This window comes from Ciconia boyciana, chromosome 1 (genome assembly GCF_034638445.1).
Source record: "Ciconia boyciana chromosome 1, ASM3463844v1, whole genome shotgun sequence".
Taxonomy (NCBI): Eukaryota; Metazoa; Chordata; class Aves; order Ciconiiformes; family Ciconiidae; genus Ciconia; species Ciconia boyciana.
The window spans coordinates 42,164,697-42,190,384 of record NC_132934.1 but is presented as its reverse complement, the minus strand read 5'-3'; positions in this window follow the sequence as shown (position 1 = coordinate 42,190,384).

Genomic DNA, 25,688 nt, shown 5'->3' with positions numbered 1-25,688 from the left:
AATCTAAGCCAATCTGCTTAATGTTTATAAAATTATCTGTAAAATATCATGTGCTGTATGATTGTCAACATTTTCCCATGAGATATCAATCTGCTGATGGCATGTGACAAATTAACATACTGATGCCTTCTTTAATTAGTAAAAATCTATACATGTTTACATAGCTTTTTCATAGCAAATGTTGGGCTTATATTTTTAAAAAATTTGGTTTACCATATGTATGAGTACTGAGTTATTAACTAATACAGTATTATCAGATATTGTTTATTTCTCTCACATGTATAATAAAAGGCCTGCTAAACAATCTGCAGTACAGAGCTTGAGTTCTTTAACGCTTCAAGAAGACAAATGGTGGGATTTGAAGACACTCGGCATTGGACTCTTTTCTCACTGAAATTGACTGTAAAACTTCCATCAATTCTGGAAGCTACAAATTTACATGTGTTCAAAGTGCATTTAGACAAATACCAAGACGATAAATCTATTTGTGGGCTATTAAACACTATGTCTTTGTCTGCAGGAGTAAACTAAACAGCGAGACGGAGCTCAGGTTTGAGTACCAGCATGAGACAGCCCACACTGTTGAATTGTTAGCTTAGTCCCCGGCACAGCTTAGGAGTCAGAAAACTAGCATTGCCCCAGGCAGTGCCTGGGCATACTGCAAGAACTGACGTGGAGAAGATGTGTTGCCGACAAGCAGCTTGAAAGCTGCCCACCTGCTCTGGAGGGAGAGTAAGCCCAGCTTTACGGGCAAGTGCTGTCACCTAGCATGCAGATTCAAAGACTGTTAACAAGTATTGATGTAGCCAAAGACAGCACCCCAAACTCAGGCCATCTCTGAGCAGCAAGTCATGGAGACTGGGAGAGTATGGGGGGAGTATAACTTATTCTGCTCACTCCCTGCTGGCGGCTGTGGTTGTCCCAGCAGGATCCTGTGGCTGGGCAACTGTTATGTACGGCACTTCTAACAAGTCCAATGGCAGTGCAGTTTGACAGTGCTGCTGGCTGTGAGAAATCCTCACAAGGTATGCCTTTGTTCAGAGCAGGACAGGCAAAAGACTGTACCTGGCAATATCAGACACTTCACAGCCTCTACAGGAGTGATCCACACTCCTCAGAGCTGTGCTGCTGGGAAGACCTCCAGATGTACAAAAAGTGAATGGAGATAGGAAGGTCAAAGGTACAATGGGACCATGATCTGCCCATGCAGTGTGTCTGGCCCTGGAGGTGCTTGAACTGGAACTGGGTCTCCCCAAAGCCTTTGCTAAGCTTTCATTCAACTATAGACTAAGGGTGATAGGTGTGGGATATTCCACCTTGATGGTAGATTCTCTGAGGGTAAAGCTGAGGTAGGAGATAGCAAAGTTCTTGGACAGAGTTAGTCCTACGTGCATTTCCCAGTTCCTATGCCAGAATAAATAATAGCTTCCAAGTTTCCTTGACCACTCAGTCCATCCTTATGAAAAAGTCATGTTCAAGTGCAAACAAATCATTGTTAAGCTAAGCAAAACGTTATTTTGTATTTATTCCCGCACTAGACATGTGGCATTTTGCTCATACACTGTCTGTGGGCATTCTTTAGATTCCTGAATTAAAGAAAAAAACATGTTATTCAAATAACACAAAAGGAACTAACGCATTAGTCATCTTCAAAAGACATAATGAAGGCAGTATTTTTTCATTACTTTTCTTTCCAATAAGTAAAATAGATTATTGCATCTTTTGGCACATATTCTTTGTTTGTAAATTCTTAAATTGGTTTATATTAATCTGCATTGTTCAATTTGCACTGCGCATGCGCTGTGGAACTGAAACTCTTCTGAATGCTGCCAATAAATTTTCGGTTCATGTTACAGCTCTATAACTATTCAGTACAAGAAATCAGTAGTGGAAACACAAGCAGACAGATATATTTGTTAATACAAGGTTGAGATCTCTTTGTTGTCATATAAAGGGTTATATTTTTGTTGGGTTTAGAAGACCATTTCAAGCACCTTTTTGTTTATTTGAACCTTTTTTTACCAAATGTATGGCTTGTGCTTATTGATTGCTAATTATTGTTCTTTCAGGATGCCATGGAAAAATGTGCCTTCTACTAATACCATTGCATGTTTTGTTGCATTTTTCTTTAAGGCTATAATCTCCATGCTAAAGAACAGTTCCCCCACTGTCAGAATGGGATGAGTTATACCCTCAGTTCTGTGTGACTTTTCACATAGTTTTTAAGCTATCTGTAATGACGTATTAATTCTATAAGAGCACCGACTTTCTTTTGCTATATTTGAAAAGATACACTGGTCAAATGTATCTGAACATTGATTCAATAAACGTACTGTGGTTCAGTGTTGCTTAATGGCTTGTGTTACAGGATCCTCTTAGCTACAGAGGAGGAATCTTCCACAGCTCTGGCTTAACCCTGTGTAGAATCAGTGTCTTGCACCTGATTCAGCAAAGCTCTTGAGCATTTGTGTAACTTTCCATTTGTGATTAGCCCTGTTGGAATTATATGAAGTAAAGCACACAGTCACACATAATCATTGAGAAGAAATGGATTTAAACATGTTCTCAAGTTGTGATGTGAGTTACACATTAACCAATTTGTATGGGGGAGCCTATATCAATAAGAACACACAACAACTCTGCTTTCCACATCATTTGTGCAAACAGCTGTTTCTAGACAATATATTAAAAGGATTCCTAATATTGTCAAAGTGATTTTGGGTTCTTTTTTTTTCGATTTGAGTAGGAATGTACTTTTTGTGATTATTCTTCTGCAATATTTACCCATCTTTGCTCCAGTCCTTCTACAGTAGTAATATAAATAGTATGAGCATCGCATTTTAAATCAGGATCAAAGATGCACAAAGGCAGCATTTAGCTTCAGTGGAAGGAGTTTATTTCTTCATAGTACTACTATTTCAAGGACTGCACAATTGACAATGAACAGAGAGGGCCCTATAATCAGATGGTCATATTAGATCGTTCATCATGGAATAAATATATTGGTTAGAAAATCACAATTTCTAAATCACAAATCTCTATTTGTTTCAGGAGACTTGAAATCATTACAGTTATCAAACTGATAGTTGTTTGTGCATTTCTTTAAGCCTGTTGAAGGTATCCAAGCAGAATACCATGAAATTGCACATTCTCATTAATGAAATTCACAGCCCTTTCACATCTGATGTAAATAATAGTAAAAGTAAATAACTTAATTAATTTACTATCGATGTTTTGTTCATTTTGTCTGAAGAGGTAAGTTAGCCTTGGGCAGGGGAGAGGGAGCATATGGCTGTAGAGAAACTTGGGGACACGTGAATAAAGTGGTGACTGTGTTATTAATAAAATTCAGGGCTGTTCAATTACAACGGGCTGTTTGCCAATTACTATGAAAGGTAGAACTGGCTGAAAACCAGTACCAATTAGTGAAAGATGATGAGGATTATAAGGTATTCTGAGATCCAATGTAGAATGTACTGGTTTATCATTCCCTGTGAAAAAGTCTGAGACAGATTTTGCTTTCTGCCCTCCAGAACCATCTGTATACTATATTTAATATCAGAAACAAAAGTTCAGGTTTCTAATTTGCCTGATTTAGAGTAAAGATTTAATTTTGGAATCTCCTACAAGTTAGATGATATACCTACAGGTATTCCTATTATATGGAGTAATTCTTTCACTCCTTGGTCCAATAACTAAATGAAATTGCTTTACTTCATGGAATTAACATTATTGTATTTTCATTCAATTTGTTATTTGTCTGATAAATAGCATCAATCATCCTGGAGAGATGTTGCAATATCTTAGAATGCCAAATGTGTCCTTAGCCATTCCTCTCTATTCTTAGCCACACGTTTTGCCTCCTAGAAAATAAGGACTGAGTTGAGCAGATCTCCACTCCTGTTGTCAAAGGTTTGCATTTCACTTGTAAATTTTCTTGCCTCCACTTGGGTTTAACAAACTAACCACAAGATCACCTAAGCCCTATATTTGAGTACTGGCACAAGGATGGTATTCTTAACTCTTCATTTCCATAGTTCAACTCAGCAGATTTTATAAGAAAGGAAGGAAAAAGTGATGTTTTCACGTAGGAATATTATCTATCATTTTTGTTAAAAACCACCCCTTTCTTTCTCTCTCTCTCTTTTTTATTTTTCTTATTTTTTTCTTTTTTCCCTTTTTTGGGGGGGCTCTGTCTTTACTTCTGAGATTTGTTTAAACTGAAGTTCAACACAATCACAACATTCTTTAAACATGCATATATCTTTAAGAGTCTTCTAAAGTAGAGGAGATTATTTAAAAGGAGCCTAGTACTAAAATGAAGTTTATAACTCAAGTATCTGTTATTAAAATACATCAATTTAAGATGGATAGAACCAGTTAATAAAGGTTGAGATATCTTCATTTTGGGTCTAATGCCAGGTCAGTCATTTTGATTACTCTACATGTCATCTTCTTCAAGATTTCTTGAATGTTGTCATTTCTATAAGTACTCTGCAGCTGTCAATATATACTTCAGAGAATATACCACGATACAGATTGGCTGAAGGTTTAATACTGGCTGCAACTGCCATATTTCACATAGCTGTAAAAACAGAATCTCTCCTGTGACTGGAATTCTTGCATTTAAAATAGATTGGAGTAGAGGCTGTCAGGTTCCCATCAAAATTTCCTCAACACTTTGCAGAGTAAGTTTCAGAGGTCTGTTTTCAAAACTATTTCTAGTTCCTGGTCTAAACTCATAATATTTGCAAACCCCCAGTGTTCAGCCAGCCCTCCCATAATAAAATTTATTGATTTTTTTAAATACAGCTGTGTTCCTCTCTGATTATCACATAGGTTTACTGACTAACTAAAAAACAGAGAGGTGGCCAACCTAACTTGTGACCCACACCATTTGTAACACTTTCTGCTCTTTGTAAACAACCAGGGAACAGGGCACAGTCAGTCTCAATGAAAAGCTGTACCAAGGTCCCTGATGCTCACTGAAAATCCCTTTCTTTTCAGTTAAGGGATCCTAAACGTGTTGTAAACAGATTCTCAGAAGATGCAACTTGCCGTTGGTCCATAACAAGCTACTACTAGAGGTACAAGATGTGTCATCTGAAGACCTGCAACAAATGTCAGGGATTCACAGTAGATATAGGACTGAACCTGCCATCTTTGTCCTCCAACTTACTCTGTGTACATCTTCTGACCTGCAGCTCCTTGCTCCATGCTTAGACCTCACTTCAGCCAAAACAGAAAGCTTGACAGAGTGCTTTAAGTATTTTACATACAGGTAAATATAAGGATTGTGCTAAGACAACAAAAATAATTATACACATAAATGGAGTGGCAGAAAACATCTTTCTCCTAATTTATTTCCAAGGCCTTGGTAAATGAGACATGAAACTCTGCAGGAGGTAGTCACCTTGCAGGTACTCCCATGGAAAAATGTCTCCTGTGCAAAATGCTAACAGAAATATATTCTTTTCTGCTTTTCTGGATTCATACAAGGACTTGTGACTTATTGAAGATATTAAGCTGGAGAGCTAGGAGACAGATAATTTTTTATACTTTTTTATAAATGAATTCCCTTCACGATTTAGCTGATTACAGTTTTAAAATGAAAATGTTTGATTTATTGCAAACATTGTACAGAAAAATGTAAGGACTGACTTGTTTGAGAGTTAAGATTCATTCCAGAATTTTTCTGAGGGAGCTTTTTTCAGCTATCTTTTTAAGTCCAAGATTGAAGTCTCTCGACATATTCTCACGCCTCAGAGATTCTCATTAGAAGAAGTTATAGCAGCTCAATATAGGGTAGAAGATTTTGGACTTTGTATATTTCAGCATGAGCATTTTTCACTAGATCTTTTTTTCCAAAAGCTGAGTCTAATGTGGAAACGATCAGGCACCCCACTTGTTTTACGCATGAAAAAATGGCTCACTGCTTTTTCTCCATTATAATAGGCACCATTAAAATTCTTTAGCCAACACCCCACTACTTGCAATAACCACAATATCCTCCTGTATTTAGAATGTCAAGTGACACTCTAAATGACAAATGCTGAGCTCTTAATATCTCCAACTCTATTAATGTATGAAGCATATTATTTCCTCTGCAGCAAGACGCTGTAGGAACTGCACTAATAAAGTGTTGGTAAGATATATCAGTTTTACTTCCCACTACTGCACCGTGCTTCTGGCAACCCAGAAAAAGCTGGTGAGAAGATATCCTCCTTCTTCCTCCAGTGCTGACTGAGTCCCATCTCTGCAAAAGTGCATCTGTGTTTCTGTGGCAAGCAGAGAAAGGCAAATAATTGTAGGTTACGGATGCAGCACCTGAGATAAGGGGCACCAATGGCAGCATAGCCATGAGTTGCCTTTTTGTCAGGTGAAAGTGGATCTTTAGTGTTCTGCAGATGGAGAGCTGTCTCCCCACAGAACCTGTAGCATGCACGAGAAAGAAAACCACACCTTTTCCTCTCTTTCTACTGTTTTAAATCCTCCCTTACATGGTGGGATTTCATTAGAAATTCTGAGATTGACAAGAAAAGCCTTTTGGGGAGAGTGACCACCTAAGCATATGCTGGCAAATTGCTGACAAATACACTGAGATGAGTCAGGACACTTACAGAGACAGAATGAAGGGGAGAATGGAAATGTAGCATCTAGGTCACCAACAGAATGAAGAAGAGATTCTGCACCTCCTGGGAATAAATGAAATTATAATGTCCTGAATATGAAGGCATATCTGAGTGAAGATCTGTCAGTAGAAGGAAAGGACCCTGAAGTGATGAAGACAACACCAAGACTGATATTGAGGAAGTATATAAGAGGAAGAAGAAATAATAAAGCATAGAATCTCTTTCTTTATTAAGATAAGGAAAATGTTGATCTTTAAATTTAAAAGACACACAGCAAAGTGAAAGGCCTTTAAAACATTTGTGTATGGTGATTAATGGAACCTAGTCTGACATCCTGGTGTAACAATAAGGGTGAGTGAATGGAAGAAAATTAGAGAGAAACGTATTCAAATGAGTTCAAATCCTTCAGTTTACCAAGATGCAGTCCTTATTGAACCGAAAGAAGTAAAGACCAGAGGATTTGACCCACTTTGAGGACATGAAACAGCTACATGCTATTCTCCCAGCATAGTCCAGCCTTCATCAGAAACACAGAGGTGAACAGAGAGGCATTAAGCAGGATTTGTACAATGAACAAGTGCTAATGGAATTTTTATATAGAAATTCCTTAACTTGTGAGCGTGAGCTGCCTGCCCTGAATGCCGAGATACTGTGGGCCATATGCTCAGCTGGTGTAAGCTATCATAACTCAATAAAATTACTCTGAACTACACCAAAACTGGACCTGACCCTCAGTGCTCAAAGAGGTATTAGCACAAAACAACTCATTTAAAACCTAAAGCCCTGAGGCCGCTAGTAAACAGCTGAAGCCCAACTTGCTGTCTTTTCTCATCTTCCATTCATTATAATCCTTACATTATTTACAAAGAAAACAAATGTCTCCTATCTATTGCAATGCTATATTTCATAAATTGTCAAATCTTGGAATGAACATAGTATCTCCAAATCAGAGCACAATTCCTCAATCCAAATTATTGTTGCAAACGTAGACACCAGGGAAATAGTATTCCATGATTCCTAAGCTCTGGTGCGCTTGGTTTTCTATTCAACTCAGAAACCTGCACTGTGACAGAGGTGGCTTGATATGTTAATCTCCGCAATCAGCAATCACTTGTATAACCAAAGAAAGCATTAAACAATTGAAATACACCCTTCCCCCAATTACAGAACAGGACAGACCTGATTCTATGCTCTTCATATAGGCAAAACTTCTGTGGTTATTATCAGAGGTACGTCACCTATGTAAGGCTGCAATGTCATTAGTTGTGCCAGCTCTGGAGATTTTTCAGGAGTTTCATGTTATTTGGTGTCTTATAGAAAATGCTATGGTTTTCTAGAGCATGCGTCTGTTTCCTCTCACTTTTTCTCAGTGATCCTTTCTGAAGGAACAATGAGCGGGAAGCTACACAGTCTCCTTTGTTTTCAAGACCAGAGCTTTAATAAAGCAGGCATCACATTGTATATTTATTGGCCCTCGTCTCTGACAAGGCAAAGGTTTTTTTGTCCCTGTTATTCCCACAGCAGGCACCTTACTGCTTTGTTGGTTAGATTTAAATTCCCAGCCAATTTACAGATTCTTAGCCCTTCTCCTTCCTTGATGTTTTCTCCACTGATGCACTTATAAAAAGATACCATATCTCCTCTCAGCCTTCAGGCTACAGAAGACTAAGTCAGTTGCCCTGTATGAGACAGATTTGTTATTCCTCTTTTATCTTATCACAGACCTTCTTGATTCTTTTTCTTCTCAAGAACATCTTTATGTGATATGAGTGATTAGGAATGCATGCAGCATTCCAGCCGTGTTTTCCACAGTGGAACTAACTTTTTCCTACCTCCTTCCCCTAACCACCTGGTTCTTCACTATTCCTACCCCTTCCTCAAACTGAGCTCCTTTTCCTTGGCTGACAGCACAAAAATATGGCTGGCTGACACAAAATGCCTTGGACATATATATATGCCTTGCATCTCCCAGCTTGGAGTCGCAGTCCCACATTCCTCCCCTGCGCTGGCAGCTGCCGGGGGAGAAGGTCTGCCTCCATGGCTGTGTGAGGCCAGGGGAGGAGGAGGCAGCAGTGCTGATACTGGGACTTGGCAGAACCTGCCGCAGGGCCCTCAAAGCTACTGCTCTGCAGGGTGGTTTTTCTGTACCCTCTTGTTTCAGGATGTGAAAGAGCTCTTCCGCCAGAAGCCGTTCAGCGTAAGGCTCTTGCCCTGCTCTCACTGCAGCGGCTGGGGATGAATACATAACGGCAGAGCTTCACTCTTTCCACTCCCTCAGTCAAACGGGAGCACTAGTCTCTACATCATCTCCCTGCTGCATGTTTGATATGATTAACTCTATCTCCCACCAAGTGCCAGGTACACAGACTGTGATCAGTGAGACAGCTTCTCAGCCTGCCCAAAGGCCTCTGTTCAAGCTGTCCTACTTGGCGCATGAGTGCCAGCTCTTCTCCAAGAGCCCCTGCAAGGAGCATTCCATCTGAGGAGGCCACAGCTGGAAAGTGACACACATTCCCACACCAGCACAGCAGCCAGTGTCCTCCCATGTGTCTTTGAACACCTGCAGGATTACATTTGACCTAAATGTGAGAAAGTATCTCTTCGGGGCCAGGTCTTCCACAGGTGTAAACCAGCATAGCCCTGCTGACTGTGGAGGAGCTATGCTAAGTGACGCTGGCAACAGATCCGGTCCCGGGATTGTACTTGCAGAGATTTTGATTTGGGCAGAGTCCCAAAGGCAGACTTGTCACCGGCTTGCAGGATTTCTGCTTTACAGTTATGACACTAAGTCAGAAATCTTAATGTGCCAATTTAACTGAGGGGGCCTGAATACATAATTATTTCTAGGAGATGAGCAACATATCAACTGCCAAGTAATAGTGTCCCCAGTGGACATCTAAAATTTTAGCGCTCTATTTCCTTCACACCATTTTTTTCCAATCCTTAAGAAACAAACAAACCTGCAACCAACAGTCTGCATTTTTCATTTCAATTACCTACCTTCAGCTACTGTTTTGGCAGTACAGATTTAATCAGATTCCTGTATTTAAAGTGACAATTTAGCTACAGCACAGAGCACAAGACACTGACTTTGACACGTAATTCCCCTTTCACTGCTGGAACCCTGCATTCAGTACCCAGTTTAGGATGTAAGTGATTTGCTGTCTCATTTGAGTCTCCCCTACTTGCTTATCTGCATCACAGAACCTGCGGCATGTGTCATCATCATTTCTGCTTTAAAGGTGCAGTGACCAGCTTTGTTCCCACTAGATAATTCTCATGAGTCACTTCCCCAACACATTTGTCATTACAAATACTCAAGTTCAGCAGAAATAAAATCCTCAGCCAATGCAAAATCAGTGTCCTTTCATGAAATTCATTTAACTCTTCTGATTTATGCCACAGAGCATAAATCTGCAGATGAGGGACTTGTATCAGTTATGGCCTCCAGGCCTCTCAAATGCTAGGTTTGAGACCTGGAAATAACAATCAGTTCAAAGTCAAAGCCTTTAAGTAGACTATCCTTTCCCCTAAACTCAGGGCTATTTACATAAGGTCCATATTGCAGTAAGCTTGAGTGTGGACACTCAATGCAAGATAGCAGTGCATTTTCCCATTTGTCTCTTCTATCAGAAGAGCATGGAAATGTGTTTAAACAGATTAGGGAAAAACACACCAAATGAAGAATAGAAATGTATACAGGTGGAGTTCATTTCGGATATATTTTGCTTCAAATTCACACCTTGCTGAATTCCCACATAACTGTCCTGCCTAAGAAGTCTGAGTCCATTCATAGCCAATGCCAATGGCTGCAAAGGTACCGAGACTGGACTAGCCCCTTCAAAAGAGGCAAGAAAGCAAATTTAAACCTTCACCTCTCCTACCCCCTCACCTGCTATGTAAAAGCATGGACCTTTGTTAGGCTTAATTCAAGAATTGACTTCCAGGTTGATTTAAACTTGATGTTAGGGCAGAAGCAGGGTGTTTATTCAGGAAGCCAGCATGATGTCCTTTTTCCATGTATGAGCCCTAAACAGTTACTGGGCACTGGGATACTGAATTACTAAGTGAAATATTAATGCTATGCCTACATCTGTATCATAGCTTTCATGAGTGGAGCTTACATGAAGTTCTAGGTTATTTGGGGAATGAGTTACTGAACCACTGTAATAGTTCCTTGCGATTAACTAACATGGAGTGATGGAGGAAAGAAGTCTTTTCTTCCTGCTGGAGTTTGCTCTGATGCCCACTGTAGTTCCTGAATTACCTGCTGTCTAACTTCCAGTCTGCAGAAAAACACGTTTTATTTTGCCATTGGTATACTAAATGGAAAACACTGTGAATGTTATGGTAGTTATATATATGTGGGTTTATATTTGTATATAAGGTTTGGAACATTTATCTTCTGAAGTTTTTTATTGTTTGTTACAGCTGAGTGCTGAGTCTCTTTTAATCTTTCCTTATATAGCAATCTCTCAATCTTCATTATTATTATTCGTTGCTCTTCTCTGAACTTCATCCAGTTTGCCTACATTTTTCAGGAAATGAGGTGCCTAAAGCTCTCAGTGCAATATTCCAGGTTCAGTCTCACTATACAGATAGGGTCTATTATCTGCCTGCTCCATGAGAGGCATAAATATCTCTGCTTTATGCAGCTCAAGGTTGAAATGGTCCTTTAGCTGCCATGTTACTTTGCAAATATATCAGATAAATAAGATTAAAAAAAAAAAGTCTTAGGAGGAAAAAAAAAACCACAATAAAAAGCACTAGGTGCTGACACAACCAGCAAGTAATAATTACCATTCTGACATTAAAATAAGGTTATCATCAGCCTTACCTCCCGCTATAACAAACATCCTGGTATGACCTGATTTAACTAAATTAGTTTTTCCCAGTGTTAGTGATCTGTGATTTAACTGCTCTGCAAATTATCTAAAAATCTTCATAAAACTTAGAAGCACTGATAATTCTTAGATAATTATAAGTAAATAATATAGGTTAATAATTATTAAAATTCACCAATTCCAGTAAAATAGTGTATGCAGCATATGTGAACATTCCTGAAAACACTGAGCCAGATAATCTCAGATACAAGAACATTTGAGTGTGCGAACAAAGTTGTCCCAAAGTTATTTAAGTCTTTTATCATATTACAAAATTAAGGGATTAAAAGAACCTACTGAAAAAAATATACATTCTGAGATTGCTATTAACTGTGACAGGATCCAGCCCCTTCACCTGTGATTTGAGACTGCTGATTTAGCTGCTGTCCTGAAGACTCTCTGTTCTGGAAGCAAAGTCCTGCCCCGACCCACCAGTGGGCTCAGTGGGGCTACAGAGGACCGGGATCGAGATTCTCTTTGTACAATTTTATGTTCATATTGCAGCCAAATGGTTCATAACTACATATAGTTATTCCAGTTACTGAATTTAGATACCAAATATAGGTGCAAATAGGCCTAGTTTATCTGCAGTCCTGGTTAACCAGGGAAGTCCCAGTTGACTGGAGGCTAGCAAATGTGATGCCCATCTACAAGAAGGGCCGGAAGGAGGATCTAGGGAACTACAGGCCTGTCAGCCTGACCTCGGTGCCGGGGAAGGTTAAGGAGCAGATCATCCTGAGTGCCATCACACGGCATGTAGAGGATAACCAAGGGATCAAGCCCAGCCAGCATGGGTTTAGGAAAGGCAGGTCCTGCTTGATCAACCTGATATCCTTCTATGACAAGGTGACCTGCTTAGTGGGTGTTCTCTACCTAGACTTTAGTAAAGTCTTTGACACCGTTTCCTACAGCATTCTCCTGGAGGAATTGGCTGCTCATGGCTTGGACAGATGTACTCTTGGCTGGGTAAAGAATTGCCTGGATGGCCAGGCCCAAAGAGTGGTGGTGAATGGAGGTAAATCCAGTTGGCAGCCGGTCACAGGTGGTGACCCCCAGGGCTCTGTGTTGGGGCCAGTTCTGTTTAATATCTTTATCAATGATGTGGACGAGGGGATCGAGTGCACCCTCAGTAAGTTTGCAGACAACACCAAGTTGGGCAGGAGTGTTGATCTGCTTGAGGGTAGAAAGGTTCTACAAAGGATCTGGACAGGCTGGATCGATGGGCCAAGGCCAATTGTATGAGGTTCAACAAGGCTAAGTGTCAGGTCCTGCACTTGGGTCACAACAACCCCATGCAACACTACAGGTTTGGGGAAGAGTGGCTGGAAAGCTTCCCAGCCGAAAAGGACCGGGGGGTGTTGGTCAATAGCTGGCTGAATATGAGTCAGCAGTGTGCCCAGGTGGCCAAGAAGGCCAATAGCATCCTGGCTTATATCAAAAATAGTGTGGCCAGCAGGACTAGGGAAGTGGTTGTCCCCCTGGACTCGGCACTAGTGAGGCCGCACCTCGAATACTGTGTTCAGTTTTGGGCCCACCACTACAAGAGAGACATTGAGGTGCTGGAGCGTGTCCAGAGAAGGGCAACGAAGCTGGTGAAGGGTCTGGAGCACAAGCCTGATGAGGAGCGGCTGAGGAAACTGGGGTTGTTTAGCCTGGAGAAGAGGAAGCTGAGGGGAGACCTTATTGCTCTCTACAACTACCTGAAGGGAGGTTGTACTGAAGTGGGGGTCGGTCTCTTCTCCCAAGTAACAAGCAATAGGATGAGAGGAAATGGCCTCAGGTTGTGCCAGAGGAGGTTTAGATTGGATATTAGGAAAAATTTCTTTACTGAAAGGGTTGTCCAGCACTGGAACAGGCTGCCCAGGGAAGTGGTTGAGTCACCATCCCTGGAGGTATTTAAAAGATGTTTGGATGTGGTGCTTAGGGACATGGTTTAGTGGTGAACTTGGCAGTGCCAGGTTAACAGTTGGACTTGATGATCTTAAAGGACTTTTCCAACCTAAACAGTTCTATGATTCTATGATTCTAGCTTTACATTTCTCACCCTGCAAGGGGCAAAACAATCCCTTAAAGCTGGTACTTAATTTGCCCATAGGACCAGCACAAGAGGTGCTCCTTTACCCTCTCTGGAGGTACAGCAGCCCACATAAAACTAACACTTTGACCCTCTCTCCACTGGGTTCCTATGGAGCAGCAGGGAATTTTAGACATTTCTGTCCACAGGTGCAGGGTTGACTTGTTGTTAGGGAGATACGACTTTGATCAAAACTGTACAGTCTTTCCTCCGACACGAAGTGCCTGGCAATGCAGGTCCCTGCCCGCTCACCCACGAAATGGGTAAACTGGCTTCTGGACTCACTTCAGCCTCAGGTACCTGCATCCTTCCGCATGCTCTGCCTTCTGGTTTCCTGGTTGTCACACCAAAACACTGCCCCTTGTCACAGCCAGGAACTTGAGCACAGCAGGGACCCAAAGGGAGCTGCCAGGAGTCAGATTTGGGTTTCGGAGTTTGGCACGTGAAATGTGTGTGTATTTTCCATCTGATCACTGCTGGAGTTAAAAGCAAAAGCACTTCTGGAAAAAGAGGCCAAGATGTAGCAACAATTCTGTATCATCAAGCTGCAACTTTTATCGGAGAGAATGGAGCTGCTTTGTTCTGCTAGAGTTTAAAATGGAATAATTCCCCCTGCCCCCGTCCCCTGCAATGCCTATGTGGAAGAAGCAGCAATAAAAATAAACAAAACTGAAGGACCAAAAGGACTTCTCTTATGCTGAGCACAGGTATCTGGGGCAGGAGCACACTGATTTATATGTTGTATTTCTGCTTTCCATCACATGGGCTTTATGAGAAACCATAAAATGGAAGACAGAGTAATTAAGAAAGAAGTCATATAAGATCTGAGAAAGAGTTTCTGCTTCTGCTGCTTGGCATCTCTACATATTCAACTAAAGCATACATTAGTTCACTGGGGCTCCTACTCATTGCATGGATAATTCTGTAGTTATTCAGAAAGGAGCATAATAGAAAAAAAAAAAAAAAAAGAAAAAAAGACTGGTGAAGCCCAGTCAGCAAAGACTAAAAGGACAGAAATTTGTTTCCCCACTGTGGCAGTTGGCACAGTTAAAATGCAATAAATGGAACAAAATAAAATATTTTCCTGATAAATAAGCTGGTGAAAATTATTCCCTACTAGACCACAAGAAGGAAAAACAGCCTTAAGCTTTTATGAATCACAGGTAATTCCCTGGAATGCTCTGGGGCTAATGTGGCTCCTCTCTGCTCCTTATTCAGAGCAAAATTGTACAGTTACTATCTTTCCTTAAAAGACTTTTCATTCCTGCAATCCAGACAGTGTTGCAAAATATAGGCAAGCCCTAAAGTGCAGTGAATCTTAGAAGATAATTCAGATGAGCTCAAAGGACAGATTACATGGTCCTGTTAGCACTCGCCTACTGCAGAGAAGGGGAAAGGTGAATAAAGGATTATGAGAAGAAACTGCAGAATGGAAGACTTTCTGCTTACTGTCATTATGTTTTATTTTAGTAAAGTTCCTGTCGTCTTGTCCTATCAACAAAGAACTATCTTTCAAGGGAGCCACTTAGTGTCTGGTTCTGGGAAGCAGTGTAATTTATTGCCACATTTTGCAGAAGATTGGCACTGGTAGGAAATCACTTTCTCAGAAAAAATATCAATATTTTAAGTACATTATTGCTTCAAGTATAGATTTCAAATTTTATCTAAGAAGTTATCATGAACTAAATATGTTCATAAGAGGTATTAATACAATAGGCACATTCTTGTTTGTATAATTTGAAAACATTATTTTCATTGAGAGCTTCATATATTTTATTAGAAAACAGATGAAGCTATTCCAACAGAACAGTGAACTTTTTCATTTGAAAATGCGATACTTTTATAACTGTGGTTACATGGCAAGTTTGTCAAAATTGGTGATTTAATCTTTCCTATTGCTTTTTTTAATCACGCCCCTCTCTGTAGACATCCAGTTAAATATTTCCAAACACCTTTATAATTTTTCGTGCTTTATCCACTTTTAAAAGTGTTCTTTGGCAAACATCACCCTTGAAAGCCACAGGGAACCAAGTTAAAGGTAGAATTTGTTTATATAAATGCTTGCTTGAAAATGTCAAAACACCTCACTCGTCTCACCCCCATTATCGTCATTCAGTACAGTTGCATATGCAATTCAACAGTCTAGGAAGCAGCTGCACATTTTGTGCAGGAGAGAGGAAACCAGAAAAACAGCGGTGAGATTCACTAAAAGATAGAAAAGTAACTTCGTTAAAGAAACAGAAAGTTCTGTCCTTCAGATGAAGGTTGCATTTGCCTGCATACCAGTCAAATGAAAAACCTCAATACTTTGAATTTGGGCTAGGGTTTTCTGGACTTTCTTTTCAAATAATTAGTTTTTCAAACCAGATCCTATGACAGAGATGTGATATGATGTTATTCCAGTATACAACTGAGGTAAACAACAGAAAAAGTGTTATTTCCAAAACCATTGGGTTTTTTTTTGAGGTGGGGTTTTTTTTTGTTCTTTGAAAGGAGACATTCCTGTAGTACAGCTTTGTTTCTGCATGTAGTAATGGCATGTTTTTTCTTTACCAATGTGTCAGTGTGATTACTTTAACTGTAACTTAGATATATCCAGACCCACAATATTGCTCAGTGGTTGACTCTCTGAAGTATAGCAGGCCCAGCCCCACCTCCTGTCCATGCACCTCTCCCATGAGTCATTTGTGAAGCTATGTAATATGCAGGTCACTTACTAAATTACTCCAAGCCTGAAAATAGGGAGGATGTTTTAAAAGTAAGATATAGGACATTTCATTGAAAAAGTTGTCCAAAGGAATGCAAGGAACATGAGTTATCACATATCTCAAAGGATACTTCTGGTCATTCTCCTGTTCATGTTTCCAATTGCTTCCACTTCTCACCAGTACTGCCCTTTGGCATCACCCTGACTGGGGTGTAAATCCTCAGCCATGCATAGGTGAGTATCTGCTCCACAATATCAACTACCTGGGTCACTCGACCTCCTAGACCTTTGTTCTTTGTTCAGTCTAGTCATGGGGGGCCTCTGTAAATTGTCACCTGTCAAACAAATCAGAAGAGATACGACTTTCATAAATCAAGACAAACTGGGGGTTACGCCAGAAGGTGATGGTGAATTTACACTGGAATTCTGTCAAAGACTCTGAGAAGTGGGTTTGCACAAAGTGTTTTACATGGGTTATTTTCACAAGAGAGTGTCAGGAGAGGGAGCTGAGGGCAGAAAACTTCATGAACTATAAAGTTATAGAAAGGCTACATCTTTGGGTAACTCTAGCTGAATTTGTTCTGTTCTGAATGCTAGCAAGAGCATAGGATTGTCTTGATATAAAATATCAGGTGTCTAAACTGGCTCTGCTTAAGAACAATTGTGTCCCTGCAGCACCAAGACAGAGTGAGGTCCTGTAGACAAAAAGGAAGAAAGGAAAGGAAAATGAAGGAAATTTAAGGTTAACTAATTTTATTATCAAATCCCTTTCTTTTACAATTATCTTCTTCTAATAGATCTTGTTGATGTTTCCAAATCCATCCAAGTCTAGAGGCTGCTAAAGTGTGTGATTTACTATGTGTAAAGTTATAAAATAAACTCCCACTGGTAGAAGAATTTTTTTCAGCTAGCAAAAGAGATTGAATATTCAAGTATAAGAAAATTGTACAGGTTATTCTGTGTACATAGCCCTAACTCTCTTCTCTGGTTTTAGGGTGCATTTACAAACCTGCCTAACAAGGAATTTAGATTTTTGTTTTTCTCCAAGTCCGTTCTGTCACTGGGCTGGCCTGATGTGAGGGAAAGAAGTGTTTTTCTGTTCGTGATGTTTTCCTAAATGGTGAACTGTGCTGAAATCAACCAAACACCCATTGTAGGCCAAAGCAGCAATTCAGGCATATAGTTTATTCACTGTATTCCAAAAACTAGCAGGTTTTTTAAGTATTTTGACTAGATAGTAGAGTCTCAAAATAAGACATTTACAAAATGAGGATATTTCGTGTTTTACCATACACTATCTTCAATACTTTCCTCTTCTTCCTCCCCACAAAATGTAATGTTATCAGACTAGGAGAAGAGAGACCAAGAGAGAAAACAACAATGCTTCTAATTAAGCTTTTTGAATGGACTGCATTGATGGGTGTACCAGAATTCTGCATACAGACTACAGACCGTGTTCCAGGAAATTATAACTCCTGGTAATCTCATTGTTTCAGAGCAGATGGAGAAAATTGAGAATTTTCTCATATGGCACCATTTCTGCTTATTTCTGCAGAGTGTTTTAAAGTTCTTTTGCTTTCTGAATACCATAGATATATTGTACACCTTTCAATAAAAAATAAACTGATATCACACAAAAGTCAGGGAGGATAATGCCATGATGGGGCTGGCAGATCTGTCATGGGAAACCAGCAAAAACTTGTGGTTTTGCTGCACCCCCGATCTTCTTGCTGGAGTTAGCACTGTGTTCTTATTGGTTTCTCACCTTCCTGGCTCACTGCAATAAACTTTAAGCCTGAATCAAACTTTCACAAAAATGAGAGGACTTATTCTCTGTTACATTTTCCCTATGTAGTGGTTTATACGTGAGCATATATTTAACACCACTGATCAGATATGTTAATATGTTACATCTCATTTGTACTCTGTTTCCAAAGATGCAAAGATGAAATGAACACAGAATACACAGAGCAATGGAAAAGAAGTTACAGAGGAAAGTGGAAACAAAAAAATTGGGCATTGAGGGCAAATTCTGGTCCAATGCTCATTTATCTCTATCATGTCTAATGAGATAAATGAGTGCATGTAGCTAGGGGCAAAAATTGTTGTAATTGCTAAAAATAATACAGCTTATATGTTCTAGATAGGCTCTATAAAAAAAGAGATACTTGTGTTTCTGAACATATTGCTGATATTTGTATGTCTGACCTTCATCACTTAGAGGACAGAATGGGACAGTTATGAGGATCCAGTAAGAAAATAAAGGATATGGTCAACTGACATCAGTTTGTCATTTTCTTCTTCAAACTGAATATATATCACAAAAAAGTAAGAGGAGCAAGTGTTATAATAAGAAAGCATTGACTTTTATGGTAGCCTTTAACCTCTGAATATGAAAGAAACTATCTTCAATGTACCTAAACAAAATCATCCCATGACTCAGTATCAGAGAAGGGACAACATCTGGCCTGGCTCAAGCCTTAACACATGATTGCACAATTTTAATTCCAGCGAATTTCTTTATTTGTCTAAATTTAGATTTTCCTTTAAGAAACAAGAAAATAGTCTGTTTCTAGCAGGAATATTAAAGGCTCAGACATGTATTTGAGACATGCATCTAAAACATTTTCGTCTGATCATCTATCCAGACAATAAACATTTTTCCTGTTCTGTTTCCTGTTGGGTAAATAATTTTTCTAGTTTAATTTTTTGTCATTGATGTTCTCCATTTTTATCTTCTATTCAAAAGATTTTATTTTCTTGTATGTCACAAAGGTAAAAATAGGGAAAACACAGTACCTAGTACAGACCTAGCCAGCTGTGTTTCAGAAAATATTTCAGTGGCTGAGCATCAGGATACCAATGGGCTGATGTATTCACTCACTAAAGGTATCTTTGGTTTATCTGTGCTTACTATTTGAGTTCTAGACTGAGACAATGATTTTTTCCTTCTTCTAAAAAAACCCCACCACTCTTCAAAGCAGCACTATTATAGGAAGATTAAAATATTCACATACTAGGAAATGTGTGCAACCAATCAAATCTTTCTCTGCAATTTCTGATAGAAGGCAATGATTATTAGGACCCTGGTCTGTAGATAAGTAATTTGAGTTATAATGAGCAAGGGCGAAATCCAACCCTATTTCCACTTTAACATCTTGACTTGACTTTAACAGAGACAAGATTTTTCCCTGATCTTCCAAAACATTAAGCACATATACCCTGTAAGTCTGAGCCATCACGACTCCTGTTCTATATTCCCAAAATAGGAGTATCACAGTTTCAAAAGGAGAGCCACTTGATAGAGACAAGAAACTAGTATGTTTTATACTAGAAAGAGCAGGTGTGCTTATTCTTTTTGCCTGAACTCCATCAAAATTTTCAGTAGAATTTATCAAAAAGGTCAGCTTGTTCCTAAGTAGAATGCATAAGCAAAGGTGCTTGGACAGGGAAACTGCAGGAACAATTGCAGTTTTCAAAACCGGATACATATAGAAATCTATTAAAAATATTTAAAGTGTAAATTCTAAACCCAAACACTTCATTTCTGCAGTGATTTTACTAATGACATATAGATCAGCAAAACAAACACCCTTCTCTTGCTAATAACCTCCGTGCAATATTTCTAAATGTGGGCTTTGGGTGGATTTTTTCCTGCTATAAGATTGGCAGAAAAATTGGTTATTTATGCCAACACTATGGATTGTTATATCTCTTCAGAATTCATACACCAGCACAATAAATATGCCCTACATTTTTGTCTTAGATATATTCACATTTGCATCTGGCTGAATTTACAAACTTCAGCTTGTCTGCACATAGTTGTTATACTACTGAAAATGTGTACAAGTGCCTTTCTTATGCTATTTAGTGTCACATATATGCGCTCAGGCAGACCTGTACAGTAAAGAAGTAAAATGTACTTCCTGCACAGTAACTGCACAGAGCTTTCACACAAATAGAACATTTACTCCTGCTGGATAAAATACCAGTTTCATTTGGGCAGGGATTGTGTCAGGATGAACAACCAGAGGATAGCGGTATTCCTAGGGATGATCAGTAAAAATTCCAAGCTAAAGCTTATAATTGGTTCTTAGTACAAATGGTAACAATTATTGAATGAAAGCGACTCAGAGGGTCCCATGGAGAACATTTGTAACGTTTGCTCTTCTCCAAACTGCTCTCCAAATGACTGCAGTAGTCCAGGTTGTTTCCAAAGGAATTGTATTTCAGCCTAGAATTGTTGCAGATGCATAATTTCACACAAGTTTAAAGATCTCAAGATCTTTCTAAACTTTAAGACATCCTAGCATTCCAAAAAGCAGTGATTAATTTGGTTTCATCCTGCTGAACCAAAGTATCAATAATTTAATTTGAAAAGATGAATTATTTTCATCAAGCATTATGCTTTCTTCTGTTTCGTGTGAATTACAGTCTGTAGGTATCTGGTAACCAAGAATCAGCTATGTAAGTTGTATCATTTATGCAAGAGATGTTTTCCGGGCAGAAATGCATTGCTGTATTGGGTTTGCATGGCAAGGTTTTGGTAGCAGGGAGGCTACAGGGGTGGCTTCTGTGAGAAGGTGCTAGAAGCTTCCCCTCTGTCTGACAGAGCCAATGCCAGCCAGCTCCAAGACAGACCTGCTACTGGCCAAGGCTGAGCCCATCAGTGACTCTGTGATAACATATTTAAGAAGGCGGGGGGGAACTGTGATAAAGCAACTGCAGCAGTCAGAAGAGAGGAGTTGAGAATATGTGAGAGAAACAACCCTGCAGACACCAAGGTCAGTGAAGAAGGAGGGGGAGGAGGTGCTCCAGGCACCGGAGCAGAGATTCCCCTGCAGCCCGTGGTGAAGACCATGGTGAGGCAGGCTGTCCCCCTGCAGCCCATGGAGGTCCACGGTGGAACAGATATCCACCTGCAGCCCGTGGAGGACCCCATGCTGGAGCAGGTAGGTGCCTGAAGGAGGCTGTGACCCTGTGGGAAGCCCGTGCTGGAGCAGGCTCCTGTCCGGACCTGTGCACCCATGGAGAGAGGAGCCCACGCTGGAGCAGGTTTGCTGGCAGGACTTGTGACCCTGTGGGGGACACACGCTGGAGCAGTCTGTTCCTGAAGAACTGCACCCTGTGGAAGGGACCCACGCTGGAGCAGTTCATGAAGAACTGTAGCCTGTGGGAAGGACCCACATGGAGAAGTTCATGGAGGACTGTCTCCTGTGGGAGGGACTCCATGCTGGAGCAGGGGAAGAGTGTGAGGAGAAAGGAGCGGCAGGGACAACATGTGATGAAGTGACCGCAACTTCCATTCCCTGTCCCCCTGCACTGCTCGGGGGGAGAAGGTAGAGAAAACCAGGAGGGAAGTTGATCACGGGAAGAAGGGAGGGATGGGGGGAAGGTATTTTAAGATTTGGGTTTATTTCTCATTACCCTACTCTGATTTTGACTGGTAATAAATTAATTTCCCCAAGTTGAGTCTGTTTTGCCCATGACAGTAATTGCTGAGTGATCTCTCCCTGTTCTTATCTCGACCCACGAGCCTTTCGTTATATTTTCTCTCCCCTGTCCAGCTGAGGAGGGGGAGAGACAGTGTGGCTTGGTGGGCACCTGGCATCCACCCAGGGTCAACCCACCACATTTGCTGAATTTTTCTTAAGGAGATTACTCACGGGGATTATGCTGGCTTTCAAAAGGCAGCTTTTCCACAAGGATAGTGAGCACAATAAACAGTTGTTGATCTCTGAGGACTTGATGTTCTGCCTCTGTAAATCACACTCAACTCTTCTGCAGCGTGCCAGTTTTAGCTAGCCACGTATCCAAACATTTCTCACATTTAAGAAAGATAATTATCCTCATGACACAAGTTAATGTTTGCTAGACAATAATCTTTTTCCCATTCCATTTCTTTAGTGAAAAGCACTATTGCTATTGAAAACTATCTTTTTTTGAAGTTAAAAAGAAAACAAGAACCCAATAAAACAGAAATCCTCTTCTCAATTCTCTCCTCTTCTCTCTTCTTGCAAGAAATAGAAGTGAGAATAAGACACAGCAGAACTACCAGTCTCTCTCTAGCAAACTTGTTTATAATTCAAAATATAACAGGGTTTTGTCTGGCTGGTATTGTTCATATAGAGAGGAAAATTGTGTTAGTAATTCCAGGATGATTAAAAACATAAAAGGTTTCTGGTCTAAGCATTCAAGCAAAGGAAAAAACAGAGTATAATTTACAAAACTAAAACAATTTTGCCTTATAATATTTTCAGCGTGAATACCATGTAACTGATACACTTGAATGCAATGGTACTTGTCCAGGTGTCCAAAATTAGACCTGCACTTATACTCACCATGATTGTTATTAGTTCACATATAATGGTTATTTTTACATCAACAATTAACACTGTTTACTGCTTCATCTCAGAGAGGTGATGACAGACTAGGAATAGTGACTGCTGTCTTCCAGGCAGAATGTAACCTTTTCAGCTGCAAAAGCAGCAAGGGGAGGAAGGGAAACACTATGCGGAAAAGGACAGAAGCAGCAGAAAGGACTCAGTTACTTTTGGTTCCAGCAACCTCCTCTCAACCACTTTGTATTAGTGCATGCTGTGCTCTTCAAAGCAAAAATATACCATGTTACCTGAGAGACTTACATATGCAATAAGGGGTAGTAAAGCAAAGAACTTGAAATATGTTACGTGTAGGCACCATTTGAAACAACACTCAAGCCCCAGTGTATATTATACAGGTAATTACTATCAATCAGCTACGTAAGGCACTGAAAATTTAACATATAGTAGTGGTGTGAAGAAAGAATGTCTAAATACAACACAAAATGTCTTTATCCCTAAAGAATACAAGCTAGGGGGTAGTGCACTAGCTTGTAAAAATTCCCAAAGGTTTTTTCTTTTGTTGGAATGGAAAAAAAGAGAGTTTGTGTTAGGAGAAAAAGACCCTGTGAGGCTACAGAAATCAATAAGCTCTTGAGAGACAAGGAGAATAAATATTTGTATGTATGTGGGAATGTGAAGTAGGGGGAATCTCTTGCTTTAATAAAAAGTGTTTAAATTGTTTTTAAAGCAAAAGCAATAAAAAAAAATGCCTTTCAGTTAAAATAATTCCTTTGTGAATTCTTCTTCAGCCAAATGTCAATAACAACATTACAGGAAGTAGGATTTTTCTTTTTCCCTGAAGCAATGTTTTAGAGCAGTTGTTGCCAGAGTTTGTCATGGGGCCCGATCCTGCCATCATTGCTCTGAAACTGCTGTCACTACTGTTATAATAACAGTCACAATTGTTCATCTTTCCTGAGATGTTTGATTGGTTGTTTTTTGTGGCATATTTGCATTAGTATGTGCAAAACTTTCAGCCAAGGGGACTCAAACACCTACAGTTAAAGTCAGTGAGAACTTTGCAAGAAGAAGAAGTAAAACATTTAGGCTAATGTTTGACAAAAAGAGAAGGAGTAACTTATTTTATAATAATATTCCCAGATAAAGCCTCCTTTTCAATGATAACTAGGGCCAAATGTTCATCTTTTCATCTCAAGTAAAAATGAAAGCACCCAGCTGTGGCAATTCATGAGAAAACATGAGAAAAGTGCTAGCCCATGGATTTATAGCTTCTTGTTCACCCCTCTTGGTAATTTTATGAACATATTTAAAATACTCTCAACTAGAGCTGCAGATGTCCATCATATTCCAGCCATAGACAACTCCATTTATCTTTGTGTGGGACCACACACAGTATTCCCTTACCATACTGAATGGATATCTTGGACAGATGGCACATCCTTCAGCCCTTTACAAAACAGAATTTGTAAAAGCCCCAAAAGCCTGATGTAATGAAGACAGAACTTGACCTGAAAGACTGGGAATGCCAAGGGGACACCGTTAACAGCAGGAAATATTTTACTATACTTACAGTCTTCTGTAATGCCATATTGTGAAAATTGTCCTGGGCATCCAAAATCACGCATAAACGTGGTGAGGAACAACTTGATACTTTACACGCTTTGTGCTTCTGAATGCCATGTTGCCATACCATATTAAATATGGTATGTTGTGATATCATATTAAATAGCAGAAGAAGAATGCTGAAATGCATCGCCAAAATCAGAACGGATTTTACATTAGCACTGTCATTTTTTCTCCTTGATTTTCCTCTTTTAAGCAGAAAGGCTATATTTAATTTGAAATAGACTATCTTTAAGATGATGTGATAATGTGTGATACAGCCATTTGTAAAATATCATTCATTGTTATAACCAGAGCTTTATTTTGTTACTGAATGAGAAGACAAGGCTGAACTTCAAATCAGCTCATTCAAATCAAGAGTCACTTACTGAGTTTCTGATCAAGAGGAGACAAAATTACTTTTGTACCTTTTAGTCTAAGTCTGGTATCATAAAAACAGGTACAAACAAATTGATGTTAAATCTCTTAAGATTTTACAAAACTTGATTTAGTTGTTTTCATTTTTAATGAGTTGATAGACTGAATTGTCACTTAGTAGATTTGTGACCCTCTGTGCTAAATAGTAATGCCTTTTGCCTATGACATTCAATTCTAACATGTTTGCACCAGTAAGACCACTTACAGCTTTATTCTCTGGATTCAACCACCAAACCACCAACCACTGGCTGGCATTGCAATTAAACCACCAAAGAGAGCACATACATTTCAAGCTCTAGTATCTCTGTTGCCACAAAAGACATAGATAAAAATATTTAGCAGTTTCCTCCTCAAAGTCAAGCTCACAGACACCTTATTGTTACTTCAGCCAATCAATTTCAAAATTAAAGGCTGAGTACAGAGATAAAAAGTTGTAAGGAGGAGGATAGCCTGCATATATAGAATGCATAGATACTTTCATTTTAATTATTTATTTGCACATTCTATTTTTAACAAAACTTTTGAACCAGTAAAAGTACTGTGTTGAGTGCTTAATAAATGGATTGCTCTAATGTTTCACAAATACATTTTTCATCATCAAAAAACTTCCATTCAGGAGTATGATATGGTATAGTAGCATTTTGTGTATATAGCATGCTTATTATATGCTGTTATGTTACATTTTAGGTACAGTGTGAGTATAGTTTATAAATAAATGTGTATATAAAAATATGAAATGTAATTGGAATTGTCATAATAAACTATGTTATATTGTTCATTAACTAGTAGATTCAATAAACTTGCTGGCTTAATACACTGGACTTGATGGCATCTGTACTGAGATCAACTTTTAACAGTGATATTTATTTAGGATTTGAGTTGCTGCAACCAAAGGTGAGATACAGACGTCTAAGTAAGTCATCTAACCTGAGCCTTGAGTCTGGCATCCACCTTGTAGTTAGTGTAGAGAGCAGTGTCTTTCTTAGAATAGGATGGCTTTCTGGAAGT